Source organism: Hippopotamus amphibius, chromosome 3 (genome assembly GCF_030028045.1).
Source record: "Hippopotamus amphibius kiboko isolate mHipAmp2 chromosome 3, mHipAmp2.hap2, whole genome shotgun sequence".
NCBI lineage: Eukaryota > Metazoa > Chordata > Mammalia > Artiodactyla > Hippopotamidae > Hippopotamus > Hippopotamus amphibius.
Genome location: NC_080188.1, coordinates 93,442,520 through 93,465,921, shown reverse-complemented (window position 1 = coordinate 93,465,921; position 23,402 = coordinate 93,442,520).

The following is a 23,402-nucleotide window of genomic DNA, read 5'->3' as shown; positions in this document are numbered from 1 at the left end:
ATGGTTACCAAACAGGATAGCAGTGGGGGTGGAGAGATAAATTAGGAGTTTGGGATTAAAATATACACACTACAATATATTAAATAGGTAAACAACAAAGACCTATCATATAGGACAGGGAACTATACTCAATATTTTGTAATAATCTATAATGGAAAAGAATCTGAAAAGAATATATATATATATATGCACACACATATATATATGTATATTTATGGGTGTATATCTATCTATCTATATCTATCTGTCTATCATCTATCTATCTATCATCTATCTATCTATCTATCTATCTATCTATCTATCTATCTATCATCTATATGAATCACTTTGCTGTACACTTGAAACTACACAATGTTGTAAATTAACTATGCTTCAATAAAATAAAAAAGTTCATTACAAAATTAAAAAGAAAGAAACCAAGATCTAGGCACTAGATATGCTTGCTGCTACTAGGTTGGCATTGTGTCTAGGACATCTGAGCTGACAGACCAAGGAAACATATGAGTGTATACTAACCTGTGTATAAATGCATATCTATAAACATTTTTCTATGTAACTATCAATGTGTTTAGTGTGTTACACTAAACATGAGTTCCTACTGATGTCTCCTGTTCTGATCCATTATCACCTGGATTATTAAGCAACCTCCTCACTCCCTGTCTCTTATTGGTAAACTGCCAATCAGACAGTAAGAAATCTAGATTCCATATCCACTATCCATTTATTTAAATGTCAATGCTAGTGTACGTGTAATACATGTGTGGTGTTATCAGAATTGCTAACACATCTCTGTGTAACAAACAGCTGTATTAACCAGAGTACAGTGATTAATAACAGTTATTCTGACTTTAGTCTTAGAGACACCACACATTTCAAAAATGACTTAGGTCAGCACCTTTCTGCTCACCCACTAGGAGTACTTTGAACATTTATCATATGACAATGCTTTTTTGCATGTGAACATAAGGAATTGAAAGAATTGACAGTTATAGAGTGTGATACAGCAAAAACTCCTCTTCATTTTATTCCAAATTAATATGATAGTTTATTTAGGTTAAAATAGCAAAGGACTAACTAAAGAAATATGGGGCATTTCTTAAATTTTTGTATCATCATTTATGATATGATATTTGGCATACTTGCTACCTTATAATATCTCATTTATGGAGTAGAGGAAGAGTGCTCTGAAAGCCCAAAAATAAGAAAGGAAAGGTTTTGATTATCTCATTCCTGTCAACTGTATTGGATAAAAACAAGAGAGAAAGGTCAAGTCAGGAGAATATCTGTGACCAGATTTTTTCCACAGTGTTTAGTGATGAACTACCATCTTCTTGCTTGCCATGTGGAACAGTTCTTGAATCTTAGACCTTTAAAACACTTTGCCGTTAAGTGAGAAATTAAGGAGGAAATATCTGACTACCACCTATTGTCAACTTGAGTAGAAGTTAAAAATATATTACTAAAAGAACCCTTTTTACTAAAATCTCTCAGAGTTCCCAACCTTTTATATTACTTACAAAGCAAATTTAGTCATCATTTTTTTTTCTCCCAGAAGAAGAAAGTTGTTCCTTTAATTTTTGGTCAAAAATCCTTCTAAAACAATTTCTCACCCTATTGTGTTAAAAACTGTGCTAGGTGTTTGGAGGATGCTAAGACAGAGATCTCATTGTGCAAATTAAATGAAATCAAAATATGATAACAGAGGTGAGGTACACTGATAATTACAGTTCTAACTCCCTTCACAAATACACAAACAATTAGAGGGATGAGACTCAAGGAGGATTTTTTTTTAAAACTCTTTATTGGAATATAATTGCTTTACACTCTTGTACCAGCTTATGAGGTACACCAGAGTCAATCAGCTGTATTTACACACATATCCCCATATCCCCTCCCTCCTACCACTCCTCCTCACCCTCCCTGTCCTGGCCCTCTAAGGCAACACCCGTCATCGAGTTGATCCCCCTTTTTTATACAGTAACTTCCCACTGGCTATCTATTTTACAGTTGGTAGTATATATATGTCTATGCTACTCTCTCACTTCATCCCAGCTTCCCCTCCACCCCCTGCCCCTCCAGCCCCATGTTCTCCAGTCCATTCTCTGCATCTGCATCCTTATTCTTGTCCTGTCACTGGCTTCATCAGTACTCTTTTTTTTTTTTTTTTCTAGATTCCATATATATGAGTTAGCATACAATATTTTTCTCTTTCTGGTTTACTTCACTCTGTATGACAGATTCAAGTTCTATCTATCTCATTACATATAGCTCCATTTCATTCCTTTTTATAGCTGAGTAATATTCCATTGTATATATGTGCCACATCTTCTTTATCCATTCATCTGTTGATGGGCATTTAGGTTGCTTCCATGTCCTGGCTATTGTAAATAGTGCTGCAATAAACATTATGATACATGTTTCTTTTTGGATTATGGTTTTCTCTGGGTATATGCCCAATAGTGGGATTACTGGGTCATATGGTAGTTCTACATTTAGTGTTTTAAGGAACCTTCAAAGTGTTTTCCATAGTGGCTGTACCAACTTACATTCCCACCAACAGTGCAGGCGGGTTCCCTTTTCTCCACACCCTCTCCAACATTTGTTGCTTCATTGAGAGCCAAGTTATGGGAGTTTTGAGCACTAAAAGATCATGTCTCATTGGGTGATTGGGAGTTTCTGGATACGGCTGGACGAGGATATGATTTGGACAGATAAGGTCATTCCTGACAGGGGCAAACCTGAAGAGGAGGAAGAGAGTGTGGGGGTGTGTTGGAGGATGAGCATGGAGTTTTAGAATCCATGCATCATGATAAATATTGTGATATAAGATTAAAGAGGTAGGCAGGCCAGTGCACAGAAGCAACCTAAATGTCCATCAACAGAAGAATGGATTGGACAAGGGTGAGTCAAAAATTATCTGCACTCTGGTTACATTAAAACTTCTGTTGCCTGCACTGTCTTATCAGTGCTTTCTGTTCAAAGGTACTGTCTCCTCAGTCACTGCTGTGCAGGTGTGAATGTGTTACATCAGTTCATTTGTAACCGCGGTGTGCGCAAAAATGGATGCCTCGCTTGTGATTTGCATGAAAGAAGAGCAGCATGCAGTGATTCATTTTTTGTGGTCTGAGGGTGTACCTGGTGCCATTATGTATCAAAGACTTTGGCGCAGTATGGAGAAAGTGTTTTGTCATGAAGAAATGTGTATGAATGGATAGAGAAGTTCAAAGAAGGTAGCCCACATGTTAGCCATCATCCATGGCTGATGACAACACTGAGCGTCCACGTGAAATGATTCTGTTTTCTGGGATTCTCAAGGGGCAGTATTGGAACACTATCAGGAAAAAGTTTCAGCAATCAACAGTGCTCATTACAGTGAGATGAAGGGCTGAAACCTAAACTTTGGATTAAATGCAGAGGACTGCTATCCAAGGGTGTTGTGATCTTGCGTGACAATGTACGTCCCCACACTTCTGCCCACACTATTGACACTCTGCAAAAACTTCGTTTTGAGGTGTTAAAACATCCTCCCTATAGTCCTGATCTTCCTCCATCAGACTCTCACCTGTTTGGTTCCCTGAAAGCAGCCCTATGAGGACAAAGTTTCACTTCTGATGAAGAAGTGAAGACAGGGGTACATTTGTGGTTTGCAGCTCAGCCTAAAACATCTTTTAATGAGGGAATACAAAAGCTTGTTGACAGATGTAAAAAGTGTATTGAAAAGCAGGGAGATTATGTCAAAAATGATGCATCTGTCTTTTCTAAAATTTAATTAAAATAAATTCTACATCAAGGATGTGGATAATTTTTGACTCACCCTTGTATACACATCTTCTTTATCCATTCCTCTATTGATGGACATTTAGGTTGCTTCCATGCCTTGGCTATTGTAAATAGTGCTGATATGAACATTTGGGTGCATTTACCTTTTCTGGACCATGTTTTTCTCCAGATATATGACCAGGAGTGGGATTGAAGGATCATATGGTAGCTCCATGTATATGTATAACTGAAAAAAATTTATTACAATATTATTGAAAAAGATTATGAATTTTACACTTTAAAATGGAGAAATTTTATGATATGTGAATTATATCTCAATATAATATAAAGAAAGGAGGGAGATTCAAAGAAAAGTCAGCTTCTGGATGGAAGTTCTGGTCATAAAGCTTGACCAACCATACACATGTAAAAGACTCGATTGTTCTGAATGTTTGTTCTGTTAGTTTAAATTTTATATTGTTTCAAAGAAGTAATATTTGAACCTTCCCAGGAGAACACAGCCTGGGATTGTACTGCCTGTAGGAAGCTGTGATGTAACACAGAATGTACCTCTCACAGCCTGCAAGCCACAGAGGAGGCGAAGGTAGGTACCATACCTGTATAGCCGGTTATTAGAAGAGAGCCTGGGAGGGAGGCTAAGACTTCTACATTAGTGTTAGTTTTCCTAAATTGAATGGAAGACATTGCCACATTTACTCCCTTGATTTCAAGTTATAGCTGAACATTACATAAAAGACTCTGAAGGCAATCTTGTTTTATCTGCTCTAATGGTGTAAAATTCATTAATTAAAGAGGTGGGGCTTAAAGGCCATCAATAAAAACATGAGAGCTATAAAATGCCCAAGTCTAAGACACATTTAATGACAGTTTCCAGGGCTAATTTAGAAAGACAGGCTTCAGTGGGGACTTCAAGAAGGCCATGCTGTTGACCATTAGAGAGAGCTGTTCCTTAAAGCCAGAAGCAAAGCTAAATCTTTGGAATTGGGAGTGTGTTTGGAATGGAGGGATCCCTACTTAGCCTGCTGCAAAATGCAGGCAAACGACACTGACAGAAAGAGCCTGAGGACAGGTGAAATTTCCAAATGTTCCTTAAAAAACACAGAAATCCATATATCCATAACTATCTCTCATTCCTTTCAGTTAATTAATTAATTGGTTTCTTTACTCAACAAATATCTACAATGTCTGCTATTTGCTCACATGTGGTAAGTCATGGAGATAGCAGTGAGGAAGATCAAATAAAATCTCCTCAGTTGATCTCCTATTCTAGCAAATCTTAAATACAGCTTGCAGTTTGCCTCTTATCTCTCAACCTACCCACATCTGAGTGAGGTTAGGAAAGCCGAGGATTTAAAGTGAGGTAGGAAATAGATGGACGTCTGCGCAGAACAGCTGGAGTTTGTCAAATGGAAGAAATTGGAGCTTTGTTTTCCCTAGACACTCCAAGGAAAAAGTTAGTGGCAAGAGCTTAGCTCTGCTGGAGTAAAGAGATAAGAGGACCACATTTATCAATTCTGAGATCAGGGAAACCTCCCTGACTGAACGTATGCAGGAAGCCTCCTCATGGGTCAAAAAGGGAGGGGGTGCCACCCCATACTAAGTGATGTCAGACCTCCCAAAGGTCTCTGTGACAGAACTCATTTTGGAAAAAAAATGCACATACATATTGGGGAGGGCCCTAGTGCAGGTCAGATGTGGGAAAGAAGTAGATAATTGGCCAAAGGTAAACAAAGACCGGGAAGAACTGCCCTGTAAAGTGATTTAACCACCTCTTTACTGCACCCGTCCTCATTAGGGAAGACACCCACACCCCTTCTCTCCAGGTGTGTATTTCTGCCTTGCTTCTGTCTTAAATAAGTAAACTACTTTTCTGTGTACTCCCCCACATGTTATGCTGCGTGTCTGATAACAAACTTTGTACGTTTTTGTAGTTTTTACTTGTTTGAGAAATTCATTGTTCAAATGGGGACAAGAGCCAGGCCACTTTGCTTCCAGCCTCTAGCCCTGGTGGACCAGTGGCTAGAATTCCTGGTTTTCATCAAGACTACCCAGGTTCAGTTGCTGGCAGGGGACTAAGATTCTGCTTCAGGACCAGTCACTGCTGTCTCTCTGAGAACAAAAGGACAGGGTATGTTTTCTTTCTTAGTAACACAAAGTGTCATATTGAGGTAATTAGGAGTCATAGTTCTAAACAGAGAATTCTGCTCAATAGAAAAGACATTTCTGAACATTGCTCCCATATTTTTTTCCATTTTATGTTATTTACTCCATTTATGGCATTTTATGACTTTTTTATGGCACTCAAACTACAGAAGCATTTTCCGCACTTTACAATATTAAAAAAAAAAAACCTCATAAACTATTGAATTTTCAGAGTTGGCTGGAACTTAGTATGGATCCAGTTTTAACCCTCAAATCACCTTTTTTCAATAAAAAATAAAAGCTATTAACTACCTATAAGTCATTTTGTATCTGACATCTTCTTGCTGTAAAAATCAGTAGTTACTAAAGGTATGGGCAGCTTCTACATATCTGGCTGATTTGTAAACACTGGAGTCACACTACTAGAGAAGCTGTTTTTCTCAGACAATGGTTCTCTCCTTGTTTTTTCCTTTCTCTTAGCTTTATAAGTGGCCAGGGGCAGCTGTAACATCACAAGTCATTTGAAGACCACTGAGGGGACACTCCATGTTTAGAAGGTGGAGCAGCCCCAGGGAGATGGTGGATTCCTTTTCCCGGAAGAAGCAGCCACGTGGTTAGGAAGACTTGTTATGCTGAGTGAGTCAGACCTTAGAAACCAGTCACCACCCCAGGGGACCCACTAGAGTTTTGAAATTACATTCTATAAAGCTTCAGTCATTTAAAATTCACCTGCTTGTTGAATTTAGATGCTTAGGAAATCATCTTTCAATAAAATGAAAATGTGGACCTGAGTAGCATTTTACAAAGAGTTCTTATATTGTTCAAGCTGACTTGGATATCAGAGTGAGTTGATCCACATATGAGCCTCATAGCAGGCTAGGGTCCTGTGGTGTCAGGGGCCAGAGTCTTGCACCCATGACTTTGAAGAGTCAAAAAGAGGAGGTTGACTCCTGGTGTCAGAGCACCTCCTTTCAAGACACACACACACACACACACACACACACACACACACACACACACACACACACACAACTTGTGCTCAAGGCTGGTAGGGAAGCACCTGCGTTTCACATTCTCAAGGGCCGTGGGGTCTGCCCAGTGACCTTTCCTCTGTAAACTCTCGAAGAAAGAACACAATCCCAATAAAGACTGAGCACAAAATTGTTACCAATTTGGCAGGAAAGGGGATCAGAACTCATTAAAACTGACTTAGGGAAATTAAAGAAATGTGATGTGCCCTGTTCCTGAGCACTGTGGTGGCTGTCAATTCATAGCTAATATGGGTTAATTATGATAAAATTTTAGAATTGATGACAGAAATATCTAGACGGGATATTTTGGCAGGGTTAATGAAGACTTTTCTGTTATTTTTATATGACGTCAGAGAAAATTAAACAGATTATAATTTTCCTTTAAAATTAATTTTGAAATCACAGTTACAGATTTATCTAAAAATTGTTGAAATAATGACCATTTTTCTCTATCTGTTATCCATATTCAGATGCTGACATTTCATTTAAAAATAGACTTCTATAAAATGACTAATAAAAGCATTAATTAGAAATTATGGTTTCATGATCCTTTAAACTATTAATGATGATATTTACTTTTGAATAACTCAATGTCACATGCTTTATTATAAAGAGAAAAGGCATCAAGTTGGAAGAGAACAAGGAAAGTGAAAGGAACAAGAAAGAGTAAAACTGAAAAAGAAAAATAAGATGAAAAATACAAATTAGTTATATTATGATCCATTTAGGTAATTTTTTAAAAGCAATTACTTTCAGTTCCTCAAATCAAGTCTTAAAGTTTATTCCTATGTTTACCCGAATGAAATTAAGTAGAAAATCTTTAGTGACCTGTAGCATCTAGTATATCTTTGGTGTTTTCAACCCCCCCTCTGGTGCCCAGAACATGTTCATACCCGTTGGTTGCCACCACTGCAGGACGATGGCCTCTACCTCCCTGAATCTTCCACATCCCATGCGAGCATATCGCCCTGGTAGAATCCAAACCCCTCCTAGTGAGATAGCAAAAAGGCAGTCTGGGAAATGGACCTTCTTTCTTCAATCCTGGTAGAGCTACAGAGGGAGCAGGCCTGGTGCAAAGCCAAGAGACTACATTTAGCACATGCTCCCCTGGGCTTTGTCACACTCTCTTCTTGACTCTACTTTATGTTTTTCCAAAGCACTTATTGTTACCTAAAATATTTACTTGTTCACCTGTTATGTTATGTCTTTTCTAATAGAATCTAAAATATAAGACAAGGACTAGAAAGATGCCTGTTGGCTAAGAACACAGCGCTTGAGATTTATGTGCTGAATGTATGAAGGTATAAAGGAATCAGGCAATAAATATCCGCCTTATATGGATAGTCATATTTCAAATAAAATAAAATAAAATAAAATAAAATATTTATTTTATTGTGAAAATAAAGATCACATTCCATGCTCTGTAGAAAGTCTTAAATCTGAGGAGGATTCCATTGGATAGGAAAAGGGGAGGCCATCAAAATTTATATTAGTCAACTGAGGAGAAACTCAATTTTAGGATAGCAAGATTTTGTGGGGAATGAAAGCAATCAATTAGCTATATTTTTGCAATTATAACTGGAAATTATGTTTACTTTTCTAGAGAAGAAAAACAAACGGACATTTGATACTTGGAAGTAGCAGTAACTTTCCATTCTTTTTTTCCACCTCTCACTACTCTCCATGGGAGATTGATCTCACTGGTGGGACTGAAATCTGTTTGTGTGCTGGCTTAGCCTGATTCTCTCACTCTCCAGACCTGACTGATGGCAGCTGAGATGCTAGAGGCCAACTGGTCCAAGCTCTGCCTCTGCAGGGAGCAGCCCGCTATTGTCAAGACGTTCTGACTATCACTGGGGAGTTAAGTTCAGTTCCTGTGCAAAGAAATAGAAATATATTTTGACCTCATGGGTGAAACTATATTCTTCAATATTAAAGCAGAATTTTTATACTTAGCTGTCTCCTGTGTCCACTACAGTAGTTTTCAACCTTAGATGCATATTGGAATCACCTAAGAGCTTCAGATATACTGATGCCTGGGTGACCTCCAGAGATGCTGATTTAATTGTTCTGTGGTACAGGCTTGAGCACTGGGATGTTTCAAAGCTCCCAGGTGGTATTCATCATCAGCCATGGTTGCACACCACTGCTTTATGGAAAGGAGCGTTAATTGGTATCTTCAAAATCCAACACAACAGAGTGAAATCAGTATGTTTGTTGCTTGTATTACAGATTGCACTGTGCTCCTCAAAAATGTTGAAGTCCTGACTCCTGTTTCCCGTGAATTGAACTTATGTGGAGCTAGTCTTTACTGATGTAACCAAGATGGGGCCATTGGGTGGGTAACGCAACATGTCTGGTGTCTGTTAAGAGGAAAGACACAGAGAAAAGACTGCTACATGAAGATGAAGCAGATACCACTTACACTGCCACAAACAAAGGAATGCCCAGTGCTACGAGAAGCTGAAAGAGGCCAGGAAGGATCCCCCACGAGATGCTTTAGAGGGAGCTTTCTGGGTGGGCTTCTAGCTCCAGAAATGTGAAAAGATACATTTCTCTTGTTTTAAGCTACCTAGTTTGTGGTACTTTATTATGGGAGCCCTGAGAAACTAATCTATGTTATTTGAAAGCGTTTCTTCAAAATACATTTCAAAGACTAGCTCATTTTGAGGGATCTCATAATTCCAAGTACAGCCTTAAAATGGGCTTTTGGATGCTGCTAAGATCTTCATTGGCCAAAACCCTATTGTTATCTGGATTCTGTTATAGTCATTCTTCAGAGATCACAGTTACAGAATCTGCTGGGCTCTCACTTAAGGAATTTACCATTCTGCATTCCTCACAAGAAGAATAGATTCTTAAAGGTCTCAATTAAAAATCCACATTCAAATACATACTAATCTCTTTTACCCAAGTCCATCAGAACTTTTAAATTCCTGATAATAGTGACCTTCTATATATGTGGATAGATGTTTTGTATTGACACATGTGCCCAAATATCATTTTGGAAAAATAAAATTTACGCCTCCTAAATTTATGCTGTCTAGGCAACCTACCTACCAGGTGATTGGACCAAAGTGTTCATACCATCCAAAGATAACTTATGGATTAGCCTAAGAAATATGTTGTGTGGCAAGACAAATGAAGATAATCTGAATATATCAAATTACCTCTTGATATTATTTGAACTAAAGAAATCCAAGGAAGTGAATCAGTTAGAAACAGGGACAGAAGCTACTCATAGTCTCTAAAATATCTGGTCTGTGTCCAGCCCAAGTAGCATTGGAAGGTGATGCACAGAAAGAAGTGGACTAGACAGAGGAATGATGCTATATAGGGGAAGGGAGGGGTTGGCGGGGTGATGGGGTGGGAGGAAAACCATACACATGGTCCCATGATTCTAATTCTAGCCTACTTGTAACTTTTGATACATTCTTTTAACATAGCATAGGTCTCCATTTTAAACCAACAATCCAAATTAGAAGAATACTGCTATGTGTGGCCATTCATTTACTTAAATAGCATGCACTACTTAAGTTTATGTGTATGCAATGTCAATACATTTGGGGGTTTCAAAAAGGGAACTAACTAGCTATGGTAAACCTTGGAGTATTTCTACAGAATTCCAAGCGGAAATGCTAAGCTATGGAGAAAATTCAGCCCATGGTGATATCTGAGTGACCTATTCTGTATTTTAAATTAGGTGTTTGTACATAAAAATCTGGATTTCTGCCTTCTCTTGAAAAATTAGGCCTGAGAATAATAGGCGGACATCCTGTGGGGGAAGAACTTCCTGGACTGGAATAGAGGCTACATGCTTTGAGTGTGGCTTTTCTTTGCAGTTTGCTACGGTTCACGATGCGATAGTGTGTCTGAGCATGTTTCCCCTTTCAATTGGTTTTGCACTATTTTTCATATAGTACAGAAGTATGTGTTTGTGTGTGTGTTGCGGGTAGGAGTTAAGTGTTCCTGAAACAAAAAGAAGACAGAAATATTCTTTGTTGTTAGAGGTTAGACTATTTTTATGTACTTAATATAAAGACAGCGTACACTTGACTTCTACTTTAATTACTTTTAAAAATGTAATTTCAGAAAGAAATAAGAAAGTTTGAGCAGGATTGGTTTTTATACTTCTTCAAGTGTTTGGTAATATTAACCAGTGAAACTATCTGGTCTTGGAGTTTTCATTGTTGGGAGTTTTTTGTTCACTGATTCAATCTCCTTACTTGTTTTTGGTCTGCTCAGATTATCTATTTCTTCACAGTTCAGTCTTGGTAGGTAGATCAACCATTTCCACCTCTAGGAATTCATCTCTCATCTGTGAGTGATTGTCTTGGACAGTGTTTTCCGGAGGCTCCAGAACCATGATCAAGAGAGGCTGGAACCAGTTCACAGGCCCTGAAGCATCCGCAGCCAGGACTGAGGACTGGCTGCCTGCCTTCTTTTTTTTTTCTTTCCTCCCAAGAACTTTTATTGAGATACAATTGACATACAGTAAACTGCATATATTTAAAGTGTACTATTTGATATTCTTTTTCTTATTAGTAATGTATATATATGGCAATCCCAATCTCCCAATTCATCCCACCACAACCCCCACCCCCACCGTTTTCCCCGTTGGTGTCCATATGCTTGTTCTCTACACCTGTGTCTCTATTTCTGCTTTGCAAACTGGTTATCCGTACCATTTTTTCTAGCCTGCCTATTGCCTGATGCATGGGTGGTTGAAGCTCCACCCAGGTCCATTGGTGTATGGTGCTACATCTCACAGCTCCCACAATGGCACTTTGTCCATGGATGGATGCCAAATTTTTGTTGCTGAGGGGAGGGACAAAGACAAGGGATGTCTGATGCTGACATGACCTCCTGGAGCTCTCTTGAAATCATCATTCTTTAAAGGTTAGATAAAGCTTGACCACCTGGTTCTCGTGACAATTTCAATAGATCTTTTATGATAACTAGATGGATTCTAGTTTCCTAATTATTTGTGGGGGTGAATTATTTTCATTTATATTATAGTTTATTAGGAGATCAACTATTTCCTCTAGATTTAAAAATTTTGTCATACAGTTGCATTTCTAAATTTATTTTATTCTGTCAACTTTTTTGTTAATACATTGTATATTACTGATATCTTTTACTAGTTATTAATTACCTATTTATTTAAATTAATTCAATTATACTTTAATGAAACAGCTTAATAGACATTCATAATTATTTACCTTTATTTTAATCCCTCTCTGACACTGTGTCTTTATAATTTCTTGAAAACAGCATGTTACTGGGTTTAATTTTTAGTGGTAACTGTAAACAGCGTATTTTTGTTCAATAACATTGTCTTTACCATAATGATTGATATATTTGTTTTTATTCCAACTTACTTGTGCTTAGTTTGAATTTTATATATTTTTTTCTTTTTCCAAATACAGTTAAGTTTCTATTTATTTCATTTTCTTTCCTTGTTAATTGGGAAATTTAATTGTAAGGTTCAATTCCATAAATTTTTAAAATTCCTTTTCCTATATTATAATCAGAAATATATTTAAATGCTATTATTTGCCAACAAAATAATGTGCTTTTCATCCATGAAGATGCTTCCATCTTCACTGGGCTTCCCACAAGATGCTCTACTAATCCCTAACTCATCCTAGATAATGTTTTTCCTGTTTTAGAAGAACTGATTTGCACTTTTCCCAAAATATCTTTATCTGCTTATACTTTATTTCATGAATATTACTACCTGAAATGTTGTATGTCCTTAACTATATTTCTTTTTTCCCTAACAGGTATCTCCAGTGGATATATATCTCTTCGTCCTAATCTTTCAGAAATTGGTAGATGCTATTTTGCTTCCTTCTAATGTCCAGTGTTTAAGATGAGAAAATCTGATTATTTTCCTTTATAAATAACCTTTTTTTTTAGTTTGGAAGTTTGCAATTATTTTTAAGCTTTAGTATTCAGGCATTTGGACATCTATTCAGAAATAGTCTTCTCCTACCCATTCAGAGTGGAATTGAGTGAAAACTTACAACCTGTTTTGTTTCTTCATCTCAAGAAAAAAATATTATTTTTTTCTCTTCCATATAGTCCATTTTGTCTTCCTGGATCCTTTATTATTCATATGTTATGCTTCCTGGATCTAACATCCTTATTTTTACCTTTTCCACCATGATTTTCACTTCTTTACGTGTTTGCACAATTCTTCAAAAGAAGACGAAGTATAATCTTCTAAATCACTTATTCAGATCTCGAGTGATCATAAGCTTCAAATTATCTACTAAATTTAGCTGGGAAACTATGCTTGATTTTAAATTTCTAAAATATGCTGAATCTCCTTAAGTGCTCTTACTTCTTTTTTCTTTCCTTCAAATTATTATTTGTTTTTCCAGCAGCTCTAGTTTCCTGGGCATGCATTTTATTTCTTTTGATGGAGAATCGTCTCTGATGGAGAAGGGTCCTCTTATCCAGGCTGTAATATGTTTCTGTTGGCTCATTCGGATCAAGTCTGGCTGATAGAGAACCCCAAGTGCCAGCAGTGATGCAAACACTGGAAGAAGGCATAGCCTCCTTCGTCTAGCCTGACAAAGTAGAAGGTTTGCATCTGGGGGAAGCTTGCTTCCATCCTCGTCTTCCTAGCTCGGGGTAGGGAGGACTCAATCCATCTCTTTGGTTCTTTCTTTTCCTTTTGGCAATAACAGTGTCAGTCACAATCATGTTGTAAGGGACCCGTGGATCCCACAGGCCAAACTTTACTCAGGATCCATCATTTTCTGCTTTCTATTTCTTCCCTAGGACCTCCTGGTCCTGCTCTGAGAAGGCAGCCCACACCAGGGATGAACAAGGTCCAGTCATTTGTCTCTGTCACCCTTCCCACAAAATCCAAACCTGCATGCACATCCAGCTTGCTGTGGTCACCAGCCCAGGAGAGGCAAGCAGGCTAGAGCTGAGACTAGAAAGATAGGTCTATTCTTATCAGTGTTTCTCAGAATTCTCTTCCCCACAATCAGCTATTGTCTGAATCAGCCATCATAGAGAACTTGTCATCAGCTAGCTGTACAATTTATCTATTTATATTTGAAACTCAGGAACAGGTAGAGGGAGAAGCATTCTTCTTTCTTGGCCCAGAAGGAGTAAAAACAATACCTAGATTTCAGAATGTACTTAACATGCTTCAGACATTATTCTGAGAGCTTTCCCCATCTCTGATGTACCCTTCATAAGAACCCTGTGAAGTGGGCTCCATCTCTACCCCTAACTTTACAGAAGAGGAAATGGAGATTTAGTTACATGCCCAAGATCACACATGTGGAAAATGACAGAATGGGATTCAGATGCTGGAAATCTGGCTTCAGATCCCACACTCTTTGTCACTCCTCTCTGCTGCTCTTAGTGAGTGTGTCCCATCAAGAGGACAGGGAACAAGTCATTGTAATCTTTGCTAAACTGAATTCTGATTGGATGAAGTAAGATTTAATATGTCATGTAAAGTTTGATGGGAGAACTGGCCCCTGGCAGCATTAAGAAACCTTAGGAAATGCTTATGTTCTGTATTTCCCCATTTTCCTGGTATTCCACTTGCTTCCTCCTTTCCAGACACAGATGACTGGAACCCACCCATTTTGGACCTCCAGGCCAGGAGCTGGTAGACCATGGCCCAGCAGCCAATTTGGTCCACTGCCTGTTTTTGTGAATGAAATTTTATCGGGACACAATCACACCCATTCATTTATTCATTGTCTGTGGCTGCATTTGCACTGCAATGCCAGAGGTGAGTAGTTGTAATAAAGACCAAATCACTTGCAAAGCCTAAAATGTTCACTATCTGACCCTTTTAACAGTAAAAATTTGCTGAACCTTGCTTTAAATTAACATACTCCTCTTAAGAATTATTCTGGGACTTTCATTTCCTAGCATTGCCTCTCATTTAATATGTCACAATTCATTGGGCTTTTGTTCTCTGCCTTCCAGTGAAAGAGCTAACTGTCTAAAATCTAATTTATGCAAAGATATTGAAGATTGGTGCTGGTTTTTATGTGTCTCTCTCAGGTGGCATTTACCCACTAATAGAAGACTTCTGAAGAGAAATGTCATAGAAAAAAGAAATCAATACCTCATTTTGTAATTTCAGAGTCCAAGCAAAGGAGGAAAGCTCTTTCTAGCACCCTTCTAATTACATTACCAACTCCACTTCTGCTGTTATTTACCATGCATGTACTTTGTTTACTTTGTCTGATATTTTTCTCTCTGGCTATTGGACCCTTCTTTTCTATTGGCTCATTGGCTTACATCTGGTTGTTGGAAGTCTGTAAGTAGCAGTGACAAAAATGATGGACAATAGTATGGCCTTTGCCTCTATAACCAGCAGCAAGAAGCCACTGGACTACCATTCTGTTCATTCCAGAAGAAAGAGTTCATGGAATAGTTTTATTTACAATTAAAACATATATATGTGGGACTGGAGGATAAATATTACTTGGTAGGAAAAAGAAGAAAAAGCTCTTGTAATAATGACAGCTGGTCTGTAATTGTAAATATTTATATAGGTTTTTAAGGTTTGCAAAGCATTTTCCAATGCTAATTTAATCTTTTCTGCATCTTTGCGAATGTATTTGTGTTCCCACTTCAGAAGTGAGAAAACAGGCTCACATTAAACAGCTCCTAGGTGATAGAGGTTGAACAAATCTATGTTTTTAGGGACAAAATATCATGCTCTTCTAGGCATCTGCACTGTTTTTATTGGAAAAGATGTAGACAAGTGTGATGGAGCAAAGTTAAGGGACTCTGCAGGGACAAGGCTGGGGCAGGGAAAAGCAATTTTCCTCCCTGCAGAAAAAAGGCAATTTTCTTCACCACAAGAAACAGAGAATTAAAGAAATTCTTCAGAATTTTATCCTTTATGTATCTGTTCATTCATTTAACAAATATTTACTGATGGCCTCTTATGGGTCAGGCATTGTTCTAGGATCTGGAGACACAGAAGTGAGCAAAAGATCCCTGTTTTCATAGAGTGCATATTTTGGGGAAAAAAAAGGTAAACAATGTATGTAGCATTTTAATCAGTGATAAGTACCCAAGAGAAAAAAAAAGCAGAGAGGGAGGCATATAAAGTGTCACAATATAAGATTGAAACTGTAGAAAGAGTAATTGGGAAATGCCTTATTGAGTAGGCAACTGAGAAATTACCCAATACGCTGGTAATGTTATTTTGACTAATTTGTCTAACATTATAGTCCATTCTTCCATTTTCTCTTGGGAGTACCCATTCTATTCCTACTAAAAGTAAATCAATTGATTCATTGTTGAGTGTTTCTAACTAATTATGCCTCCTAATTAATTGACCCAATGATTTTTAAATACATTATAGTAGCAAGTGACAAACTTGGCAAAGCTTCACACACTGTATCACTTCAGTTCAGTGATGTCTCGTGTGTCCAAAATGTTTCTTATAACAGTCTGTTTAAAGAGCCTGCATGTGAAAAACTGTAGCTTCCAGTTCTGCCAGAACATTAACTTGGATAAAATGAATCCCTATACTGTTTTGTACAAAACTTTGTAATGCTAGAAACACAGAAATATTAGAAATATGAAAGTTAAGTTTATTGCCTTCTGCTGTACTAGAAAATGAGACACAAGACAGATAACACTTCATTTATCTTTCTGCAATCAGTGGGCACCTATATTTACCTTCTGGGGCATTCAGACTGCTAATAGCTAGGACATATCTGCTGTCGTCTTAAGAGGCTTTTGAAGCAATTTACAAAAAGAGGCAACCATTCTTGACATTTAAGGGGGCTCACTCAATAAATAAATCCCCTTTCCTGACACCTAAATTTGGAGCCAAATGACATGGGAGTCAAAAGTATCAGCTTTATTTCTGAGGAAGCTGTCTGGAGAATATAGCCTAGATTTGTAGAGAAATGGTTTTGCTAATGTTGCTCCTTATAATTAAATGTATCCCCTCAAACTATAGGACTATGCCCTGTTGAGTTTACTTTGCTGAGAGCAAAGGAAGAAGTAACCTCTCTGCAGAAAATTTGACCCCTTAGGGAAGGGCCAGATTCACTAATACTACCCTAAAGAGTCTACCAAATAGAATACAGTGCAAATGATATATCAAAGGGAATATGAAAACAGTCCTATCCTGAGTGGGATGGTTTCTTACTTTCCTTTGGGGAGATGAAGGGTATCAGGGAAAAGAGGCCAGAGCATTCCTCTAGTCGAGTTCTCTCCATAAGGAAACATCAGCACATGGAGGTTACAGCTCCTCCCTAAGATTTCATTTGATCCAGCAACATTTTCTCACATTACCATTAGATGGGAGAGAGGAAAAGACTTATTACTCACTCCTGAAGTTAATTTGATCTTAGTTTTAACATCATTCACTCAATTCAGAAAGCATGAAGACTTGCAAAGGTGATGCTGAAAACTCAGCCTCTGTGCACCTGTGCTGAATCAAACATTGAAGATAGAATTTTGGGTGAAGTAGGAAAAAACAGCTTTATTGCTTTGCCAGGCAAAGAGGAACACAGTGGGCTCGTGCATCTGAAAACCTGTGTGTCCAAACCTGGGAGAAGTGGTGAGGAGTTTTATAGCAACACTTCAAGGGTAGTGTTGCTGATAAAATTAGGGTGTGTGCAGGGCCTGCACTCCTCTGATCTGGTCTCAGGTAATCTCTTGATGGACTTCTCTGGAATGGAAAAGGCTAACTCCATTTGTTGGGGCTTTCAGTCCTGTAAAGAGGTCAGAGATATTGTTGTGTATATCCCTTGAGGTGAAACCAGGACCCTGCCCCAAGGCTACACTATTGTTTCTTGGCTGCTCCTCCCTTGACTCTGTATCTCCACCCTTCCCTGATCAGGGACTATTTGAATCTGCCCTTTGGGACTTAGGGAAGGTCATGGAAGCTGGAGTCTATTTCCTGCAAATAAGAAACGGGGGATTTGGAAAGTCTTCCATGCCCAGGAGCCCCACAGAGTCCTGCTCAGTTTCAAATGTACTTGCGAAAAACAAAAAAGAAAACAAGATGTATTAAAATAACCCAGCGAATGCAAATAGTGCCAGATATGTGCCCAGCAATGTTGTATACAAGCTTCCAGGCATTCCAGGGAGTCAGACATAACTTGTGCCCTCAAGAAATTGTAATTCATCAATTTAGACAATAATAATAAACATTAAGTAATATAACTAATCCAATACAGCATATTAGTTGTTATTGACTGTGACAAATTAAATGTACCATAGGGACAGAGGGCAGCATGGCATATTATAAAAAGCCCTGGCCTGGAGATAAGAGAGATGGATTCCTGTTTTAACAAAACTTAACTGAGAAATTTTAGGCAAGTTTTACTTAATCTCTTTAGATTTCAATTTCCTATTCTGTAGGAATAGGAAGGATTACTAGAACCTAGTCTAAATTAAAAATTGAATTTTTCTAGTATAATAGCAACCAAAATAACCTTTGCATTTTTAAAGTTACAGTGAATTTGTAACTTGGTGAAAAGGTAAAGAAGAAATATGCAAATAGAAAAGACTAACCAAAGAAGCTAAGGAGGAAATCCAATCATAAATATTTCAAAGGCCCAAATGACTTTTATTAAGAAGGTGGTGAAGAGGAGTCTTGAACTTGGGGTCTCTGCACTTCAACTTATGCAGGGGAATGCACTGACCACCCATTCCTAGTGTGTACTTTCATATAACCCAGGCTGGGAGGCAGAACCTAATATACATTTTTGGTCCCAGACCAGAATGCTGCTGCTCCCAATAGATTGAACTGTCATCCTTGCCTTGTATAAACTTATCAAAGTGATGGAAAGGACAGAAAGAGATGCTTTGTTCTCATTTGCTCCATTTTTCTCTAGCACTGCTGTATATTATATGGAATGAGAAAATAGGAATTTGGTTTTTTCTACTGCTAAAGAAAAACAAGGCAATTTCTTGAAAAAAATGTTGAAGACTGTGTTTAGGTGAACCTGGGCTGCTGTTCTTGAGCTTGCTGATACAGGCTGCAGGAACTCTACAACACATTGACTAATTTGGGGAGGAAATTCTTATTGGTTTTGTATAACACCCACCATACTAGCAGCCCTGAGACTGGCCTCAAAATGCAGAAAGTCTGTGGGGAAAGGTGAGCATTTGAGAGAACCAGAGGAAAAACAAGCAGAAGACCTCTCTCTAAACAAACCCAATGTCTTTCTTGTGTTTTTGTTGTAAATCCATTCCAAATATTTTTACAATTGGACTTCTTCTGGAGCCCCAGTTTAGAATCAAGAGGGCTAATGTCCCTAATTTAATTTTGTGTAAAATGGTAAGAGTCAGCCCATCAGGATTCAGATTTTCTCAGTACACAAAAAAGTCAATTTCCCAAAGCTTACGTTACACTTTCAGAGACTATGTGTAGGACACAGTTTGCTGTCCATGGATTTCATCTTATATGAAAGGAAAACTTCAGTTTCAGTTTTCTGTTTGTGTGTGTCTTGAGTTGGAGCTCACAGGTGACAGATTTTTTTGTTTGGGAAAACTTTTAATGATGTTTTTGGTATGAGAGACAAGGAAGTTGAGAGAACTAACTTCCTGTCCTTAGTTGCTTAATACAATAAGATAAATTTTCAGTTTTGAGCTCTTTGCTGGACAATGTGAAGAGTATATGATGGGAGAAAGTTCTGGTTAGAGGAGATAAGAACACACACACACACAAAATAAGCAAATAATCAGGCTTAGAATAAGGATAGCTGGTGGGAATTTCTCTAATGCAGTTATGGACCAATACCATTAATGACACTAATATCTAGTAATAAATTTAAAATTGTTTTCTTTTATGTACTCTGCTAGTGTCCCATCACTTTGCCAAAGCTTTGAGTCAAAGTTGGTGACACCAAAGGATTCTAATGGAGATTTGAGAGAAGGAACAAGGGATGAGACCCACCCATACAGCAATGGGACAGGGAGAGAAGAAAAATGTTACAGGAAGTGAGTTGACAAGCAGGGGTCCAACCACTCAGGTATTGCTGGAATTTATGTCTGGGCATATAGGTGACAAAGAGAACTAAAGCACCTCCTTCCAGAACTTCAGAAATAATTGGGGCAGTGATACGCTTAGAGTACTTGGGATGAAGAAGCATTAAACTACTTTATTCTGAAAAAAAGAAGGAACTGAGAGGTCACTTGAGTAACACTTGTCCTTCTGTGCCTGCAACACATAGAATCTCTCAGACTTCAGTGCCCCAGTTTCATTTTGGATGTAGAGTTATTTGTTAAGCTCAGAGAAGCAAACACAATGCAAATTATTGTCAGGAGAGTATACTAAAGTAAATGCAATATATTCAAAATGACATCTTCAAACTTTGGGTAATGATTTTGCTCTTTGAAGTTACATAAATCTTATCTTGTATTCGGTGAGTCATCGAACAGTATTGTTAATAGCTCACAAATTGGGATTTGAATTTCATAGCTTGAAATAATTGTTTGTTGTTCCTGTGTGTGTGTGTGCAGGTGGATGTCCATGCCAATGTACCTGGGTGCATGCACTTTAGCAAGGAGGAAGTGAAACTAGCCCACTGCACTAGAAAATAAAGAATCCTCCCTCCCCGACCTTACATATGAAATGCCAACCTGAAGCCGGGGATTTTTAAGGTGGCTAGTGTTGTTGCTTATGAATTATTCATGATAGATTCTGGGGTTTCCAAATGTGGCACTGCTGTCAGAAGAAAATGAAAGACATAGATCAAGATGGGCACTAATATTTTTTTATATTTATAAATTCAATTTTTAAAAATTGCATTTCTAGCTGTATCTGTAACATGAGCTTTCCTCAAAAATAATGTTATTTGGAAGCGCCATTCCCTTTAGGAACGTATTTACTAACAGCACCCATACATTGTGGTTTATAATTCCTACTGCTGAGCCATCTCAAATGGTCTTGTTTTCAGAAATGCAGTGTTGATGAGGTGCTATATAAACAACACAAAATCTGTCAGGTTGGGTTTGTTGTAATATAGTCTGGCCTAATAACACTTTTACACTTATCAGCGTTGTAGTATGCTTACATATAATACTCTAATTGAAACTTTTACCTTTAAAAAGTCTACTAACACCTCTTTTATTTTCTTGTTGCTCTCAGACCTAAACATGCAGCTAGCTTGTCTTAACTTGCACTGATGAAGCAATGCTGATTACTTCAGTCTTAATATATCTATGAAGATTGAACATATATTATTTCTATGCTATTGGATTAATTACAAATGTGTAGGATGTATTCAAACCTATGGACTCAGTTGTGGAGAGAAACAGTCACAAACAGGAAAGTGGAAATCACAGAATCACTTGGTCAGTGTTATGAGTGAATGAGAACATTGTCAGATGTTTTGTAATTTTTTAAGAAAATTGGACATAAATGCCATTACCTCCTTTTCCTGGATTTTACTGTAGAAGCGAAATGGTATAGTGAAAAGAGAGTAGATGTTGATGTTATGAGATTTGGTTTCAAATCTTAGCTCTCAATTTTATTACTTCAATTTTTTTAGACAATTTGAATATCTTTGGAGGCCTTAATTTCCTCATCTGCAAAATGGAGCTAAAACTATTTAAACTGTACACTTGTGAGAATGATGTAACATGATGAATAGAAAAGACTCTATTATATTCCAGGCCCTCAGTATTGTTATTCTCAGAGTGATTTCTTCTTTCACTGGTTTATAAACTCGACTTCATCCTTACCCAGACCCCACTTAGAATATTCAGCTCTTCTTCCTTTTGCAAAGGTAAACCAGGTGTCTGCATCCTTTGAGATTGTGAGCTTGGAAGACAGGGGATTATGGCTTCACTGTTTGCCTTCACATAACTGGCACTTAGCAGGGTCTGATGTGTCATATATTGTCAGAAATAATGTGACATAGTATATTTATATATTATGTAAGAATGAACAATATAATATAATTATGTATAACTGTTATGTATAAGATATAATTATATTTCAAACAATATATATAAAACATTTATAATATAATTATAGTATGATGTAATATATAATAATAGCGTCATACAATATATAATATATTACTTTTAAAAATATATAAGTATAAACATATAATGCAATATATAAATAAAATATATTATAATATAAAATAAAACATAGGTTACATATATAACAAATAAAATCATATATATTAGACACAATAATAGTCAAGTAATATAATAAAAATCTAAATTTCATATCATTAATATATTAAATATAGTATACAATACATAAAATTATATAAACCACATATTTAATACATAATAATATAAATGAATAATAAATATAAATGTAACAATAATAAAATAAATAAATAAAATAATGACAAATAAAAATGATATAATTATAATAATGAAATCTGTATAATAATAAAGCTAAAATATGTAATATATAAAATTATATTTTATACATAACATATACAATTATAGTAATAAATATATATTATATATAATATACTATATATTATATTATAAAATATATTAATATATATGATATATGTTATATAGTATATATCATATATTATATATATCACAGTATATATCATATATATTAAATGATATATACATATATGATATATAATATGCTATAAGATATATATTAATATATTATTATATATAAAATATTATATTATATATTCATAATATATGAACTTTATTAAATATAATTATGTAAAATATTATACAATATATGTTAGTGTATATTTATAATGCATAACATGTATATTGATATGAAAATATATGTAATAATATATTAACAATATATAATAGTAATCATATATTATTATACATAATATATTATATATCATATTTGATAGTCTAATATTATGTATAACTATATATAAAAATTATATATATAAAGATGAAGTGTATATAAATATATATTCAATATAATTGATTTAAACATAATACATTTAAATAGAATATTTAAGTATTTATATATAAATACATAATATATAACATTAATGTATATAAATATATATCAACATACATAAATATAAATATATAAATATGTATAAATATTAAGTATACAATATATTTATACATAATATATTATGTGATATATATCAAAACTACAATATAATATACATAATAAATAATACATATTGCATATCATTTGCATTTATACCATATATATGATATCTATTACATACAATATATGTGATAAAATATATACTGTATACTATATATCATATGATACAATATGTCATAATATATATTATATAGTATATAATATAGAACAAATATAATATATAATATATTATATATAACATAAATATAATATAATATCAAATAATAATATATAATAGTAATATATTATATATAATATAATATTATACAATTATATTTATCTGTAAATACATATGTGAATTATTTTATAATAAAATTATATTTTATATATAAAATATATATTAAATATAATTAGGTATATTTATATAGTAT